Genomic DNA, 5,841 nt, shown 5'->3' with positions numbered 1-5,841 from the left:
GGGACTGCGTCCGCGCTCTCCCCTGACGTTTCTGATGTGAAAAAGTAGGCAGTTAAAGCTGTGTTCCACCCCAGTGTGGCCTTCTCTTAGTTACACAGTTAAAGTTGTGTTCTACTTCAGTGTGCTTTTCTCTCGGTTCTGTCATTTCTGTTTTCTAGCTAGCTACCTCTAGAGTTACTATACAGACTTTCCTCATCCTATTTTCTTACTACAAGCTTGCTCAGCCACTCTGCGGTGCCCCACCGCTCTTACAATACCTCCTGTCCTGTTCGTGACAGCTGCCTTTCCAGCTCCTCCACTTGAGGCTGGCTTAGTGCAAACGCCCCGAACTGCAGGCAGATTTCTGAATTCGAGGTAAGCCTGGCCTACGAGTGAGTGATGTATGTTACATCCTGCTGCAGACCCTGTGACAGAGAGGACATTTGTTTTCTCTGTGCAGCAGCCATCCTTGAGCTGGGGGATGCCAGAACTGGAATCCCCAGCAGGACTGACTGCTCCTCGGGTTCCTTTAGGGAACCTACTCTTCCACCTGCTCTTTAGTGATGAGCTTTTTCTTTCCCTCGCTGAAGGAGGCATAGGTCATATCCAACCAGATTAAAAGTAGATAAAGGCAGGTTTATCAGGAGGCAGCTCTCGGGTGGGTTTACCAATCTCACAGGTGGAGGTCAGTGAAGTCACACATCCAGGCTAAAGCAAAGGATTTTGATGGGTCCCAGGAGCGGGATGCTGATGTGTATCAGGGAGCTGGAATGTGTCCATACATGGTCAAAAACGGCCCCTGGCAAACACTCTTGGGTGGGTTTCTGGAAACTCGGAGGAGTGATGGTGTGTTAGCCCGGAGTAAAACTCTGAGCATGTGGAGTTTTCTCTCTGTGGGTGGAGCTGGGAGGAGGGAGACAGGATCTCCTAGCTTGGGAGGAGGGACGGGGAATGAGAAGGGGTTCCAACCTAACATGAAGTTCATCCCCATGACTGAAGAGCCTCTATCTAGGGGAGGAAGCAGGTGAACCAGAGGATTCAGACTTGGGCTCTGATGGAAGAGCAGGCTGTAGGAAAGCAATGCCAGGGCCAGAGGTCTGGGGCGCACTGCTAACACTCAGGGAAAACCAGCCTCTGTTCCTCCTCTGTTTCTGTCTCCAGTGGTAAGGATGCGCCTCCCTCTCTGAATTTTAGTGAAGGCCCCTCTGGTTGACATAACTATTAGAGCAGTGGTTCTCAACCTGTGGGTCACAACCCCTTTGGAGTCACATATATGATATCTTGCACATCATCATACATTTACATTACAATTCATAGCAGTAGCAAAATTACAGTTGTGAAGTAACAATAAAGCAATTTTATGTTTGGGAATCACTATGACATGAGGAACTGTATTTTTGTTTGGTTAGGTTTGGTTTTTTTTGGGACAAGGTTTCTCTGTATAGGCCTGGCTGTCCTGGAATTCACTCTGTAGACCAAGCTGGCCTCTAACTCAGAAATCCGCCTGTCTCTGCCTCCCAAATACTGAGATTAAAGGCGTGCGCCACCACTGCCCGGCATGAGGAACTGTATTAAAGGGTCTTAAAATGGTTGAAAATCACTGACTTAGAGAGCTGTAATCTCACTCACACACAGCGAATGACCTGAGATAGGGAACAGAGAACAAACCAAAGCAGGGAAACCACAAGGCCATATGCTAACCCCTGAATTATGCTGGGCTTACTTACAGAAGCATTAACAACTCACAGCTGCATCACCAAAGTGCACAGCACAGCCTGCAGGCAGAGTGCTTCCCAGGCAGCTCAGGTGGTCTGAGAGCGACTCTGCAGTCTTCACAGCTTGTGGGTGTGTGTGCTTGTGGAGGGAGGGCCCTAGAGAAGAATCTGGTCAGTTTCAGGGACTTCCTGAAGCTATTGAGTTGTTTACTCCTGGAGCTTCCTTGCAGGATACAGTGTTTCACTTCTCCCGGCATCAGGTGTCTGAACTTCCCCTTAGAACAGCTGTTGTTTACTTCCCTTTTAAATTCTGTGTCTTAGTCAGGGTACCTCTAATATGGAAGGTTTCAATCTCCTAGGAACTGCTACCCAACAGCACCTCTCCCCTGAGGGTCTTGGCACCTGCTTCTGGGGAGAAAGGTCTGGGAGGTGTGAGTGTCCTTCCAGCTTCTGCTTACCATGATTAATGTACCAAGGTGCGGTATTTAGGGCCAGTGTGTCCCAAACCCATCACACCTAAGTGGCAAACCCCAGAATCCAAAATAGTGATACAAGTGGCTGTGAGGGTTAACTTCAAATGCTTATGTCTATACAAAGGAATGAGGGTTTGTAGACACTTTTTCTCTCATATTTATGTGTCCAATATTTATTATGAAAACCATAGTCCTTTGAACATTTTGACTTTGTCCCCCAAGAAATGCCATTATCCATGAGTGCAGTCAGCAAGGTGTTTGGTATATATCTTATCTCTAGTAACTTGCTTTTCCTCCGTTCTCTCACTCTCCACACAAGGCTCTGAGAATGGCCTGCAGAGGGAACTTGGAGCTTGTGGGTTCCCTCCCTATGCCTTGCCAGGGAAGCCAGCAAAGAGTCTACTCCTCAGAGACCTCTGGCCATCTCCGTGAGCCTAGACCAAAGCCTTTGCTGCAGGATGGAGATGCGCTCTAGCTGCGAGGCTTCCAAGCCGCTGGCAGACTTCTGCCTGGGTGGTCCAGAGGATGCTCTGCCACAGCTTTCCCAGGATTACCTGAAAACCAACAAAAAAAGGACAAAACCAGACCAATGTAGAAAGGCAACTGGGGCATCTAATCCAGCCTGCACCGCAAAAAACGTGCTCACAGGCACCCAGGCTTGCTGGTACAGTTTACCTGTGAAGGTGTGACTTAGGGGTTCAGTGACTGGCTAAGGACTTGGAGACAGGTAGTAAGGTAGTAGGGGGAGCCCCAAGACAGGTAGTAGGGGAACTTTCCCTTCTGTGGCCTCTCTACACCTGCTTATGTGGGATTCCCAGTCTTATAGCATTCAGATGTAGGGCTGAAGTCTCACTTAAAGAAAACAACTTTTTGCCTCAGGGTAAACAGAAAGGTCCCACCGAGATTTGAACTCGGATCGCTGGATTCAGAGTCCAGAGTGCTAACCATTACACCATGGAACCTATATAACATTGTACTCTACGTATATACCTAGGTTTGTGGAATGGACTACCACCTAATTTTTCCTGCCTGTCCTACTGTGTTTCTTCTGCACGTACTAAAATGAGGTCTTGTTCACTCAACTTAGAGCTGAGAAAGAGTGCTTCCAGCTAATCATCATTCTCAGATTTCCATTCAATCCTGACTAGATGTGAAATCTCGCCAATAAATGGGGATAGTGTTCTTGTTTTGAGATTTGCTTTACCCCACTGCCCAGGAACACCAGGATTAGGATTTAGAAATCCCTGCCTTGTGCGCTGCCACACTGGTTCACGCTTCCAGTAATAGATAAAGTGAGTCGGCTGTGGAGTGGGAAGGGAGTTGGGATGTGAAGGGACCTTCATACTTTTCCTCCTATATACAAAGATACACTTGTGTATCTTTGGTAGGTTTTGTTTCTTACAATAAGTATCTAATTTTTTTTTTAATTAAAAGCAATAACCTGGGCCTGTTCCTTTAATTCCAACACTTGACAGGTAGAGGCATGTATATACAGCTCTTTAAGTTCTAGGCTACCAGCGCTCCATAAAGAGAGACCAGGTCTCAAAAAACAAAAGTGTGGGGTGGGGGTGGGGGTGTAGGAGTGACCAGAAATATATTAATATTTTCAAAAATAAGTATTTCTTGGAGCGCTTTGCAGTACTAGGCTCATCTCACATGCCGGCTTAGCACTGGGCTAGCAGAGCGACAGAGGAAGCTCCCTGAGCAGCAAAACAAATAGAGACAAGATAGGTCAGGGTAGGAGGTAGCTAGCTGACGATGAGTCCTTTTCTGATTGGTAAAGTGACTAATTTTGCTCCAGTGTTTACTGGGCTTTCGTTTGCTAAGTAGTAACCCTACATCTAAAGGCATTCTCAGCCAGCCTGACAGCATCTCCAGGAGAAAAACTTCTTTATTTTCAAAAATGACACTTGTAGCAGGGCTGGGGGGAGGGTGATGGCGCAGTGGAGGGGAGCTTTCTGTAGATTTCTACAGGATGCTTTCTGTAGACATATTGTGCTTTGTGTAATTGCTGCCTGGGAATCGAGCTTCTTTGTTGAACTGCTATCAAATGAGCTGTAAAAATAAAAAGGAGCCTGCAGATGCAGTTTACACTCCTGTGCTCTTTTGCCTGGAGTCCCCTGGGTTTGTGGTGGAGTTCTACAGACATCAATAAAGAGAGGCGAGTTGCCCTTGGCTGGCCTCTTACAGCCTTGCCCTAACCTGCCTACCTATGTCTCTCAGCTGCTGGGATTACAGAAGCTCACAGTCTTGCCCTGTCTTGTTTGCCTGATTGGAGTTTTCATGGGTTTGTTTTGAGACTAGGTTTTAGTAGATATTGTCAGTGGAAAAACCAGAGATCGTTTATTTTGGAGTCAGTTTAAGTGACCATGGCTAGAAACACAGATTTAGGTTGCTCCAAATTCCATGTTCCAACAAAGAAGCAGTTTCATGAACACACTATGGCACACATCAAAAAAAACTGGTGGGAGCTGGGCAGTGGTACCGCATGCCTTTAATCCCAGCACTTTGGAGGCAGAGGCAGAGGCAGGCAGATTTCTGAGTTGGAGGCCAGCCTGGTCCGCAGAGTGAGCTCCAGGATAGCCAGGGCTATGCAGAGAAACCCTGTCTTGAAAAACCAATCAATCAATCAATCAATCAATGAAAAGCAAACACTGGTGAGTCCATCACAAACACAGAGGCAATCAATTCTATAGCCCCAAATGTTTATGACAGTCTCAGCTAGATCAGACTGGCCTATGAGTATGCATGTGGGGATTATCTTGATTAGATTAATTGAGGTTCGAAGACCTGCCCACGGGGGGGGGGGGGGGGGGGGGGGGCTGCTTCATTCTTTAGGCAGTGTCCTGAACTGGATGGGGGTTAGGGGGAGTTAGTTCTAGCATCCGTCCATTGATTGGTTCCTCTGTTTCTTTACTGAGGATACAAAGTGATCAGCTGCCTCAAGTTCCAACCACTGCGACTTCCACAAAACGATGGACTGTAACATGGATCGGTGAACTAAAATTAACCTTTCCTCACTTAAACAGACCTTGGCAGGGTATTTTATCACAATAGGGAAGGAAAAAAGAGGCAATTCTTTGTGTCAAACTCACCAGTATAAGCACCAGATAGTAGCCATACAATTCTGTTCACTTTACTGTAAAAAATAAATAAATAAATAAGCTGGACATGCTTTCCTGTGTACCCTTCCCCCAGCCTGGAGCAGGTTAAATTGACCTTAAGTGTTTACAACAGTTGGACCTTAACGATCCTGGTGGAGTCTACCCGCCTTGCCGCAACTGCAGTTTCCTATAGAAGTAGACTGCCCCCTGAGCTTGCTTTGTAACATAATCCAGCTGAAACAAAGCAACATAATTCAGCTGAAACAAAAAGATGGGGTCTGCGGGCTCTCCTTATATAAACACAGTGCTGAACATTAAACTTCGAGCCTTGATCTTGGCTTCATCCTTCTCTCGCACTCCGTCCGTTTTCATTTCCAACCCTCCTTTCAGGTATATCCAGTTCGTCCTCTGCCACTGGACGGCTATAATCCCGTTTAATTCTTTTTGGAATTTTTTAGGGGAAGAAGCAGGACTTCACTATATATCTCAGGCTGACTTGGAACTCCATGTAAGCGTCATGCCTCAGACTCCCAAAGTGTTGGAATTGCAGGTATTAGCCACAATGTCCGG

General features: G+C 46.8%; 1 non-coding gene across 1 annotated transcript; it reads right to left on the bottom strand.

Annotated features, from left to right (window-relative positions):
- Positions 1–3,057: 3,057 nt before the first annotated feature.
- On the bottom strand, positions 3,058–3,129 carry Trnaq-cug. The gene has a single exon. It is a non-coding gene; the product is annotated as a tRNA-Gln (tRNA).
- Between the last annotated feature and the right edge of the window lie 2,712 nt (positions 3,130–5,841).

The sequence above is a fragment of the Mastomys coucha genome, unplaced genomic scaffold (genome assembly GCF_008632895.1).
Source record: "Mastomys coucha isolate ucsf_1 unplaced genomic scaffold, UCSF_Mcou_1 pScaffold16, whole genome shotgun sequence".
Classification (NCBI taxonomy): Eukaryota; Metazoa; Chordata; class Mammalia; order Rodentia; family Muridae; genus Mastomys; species Mastomys coucha.
Note: the sequence above shows the minus strand (reverse complement) of the source record. Positions and strands in the feature narration are given on the sequence as shown.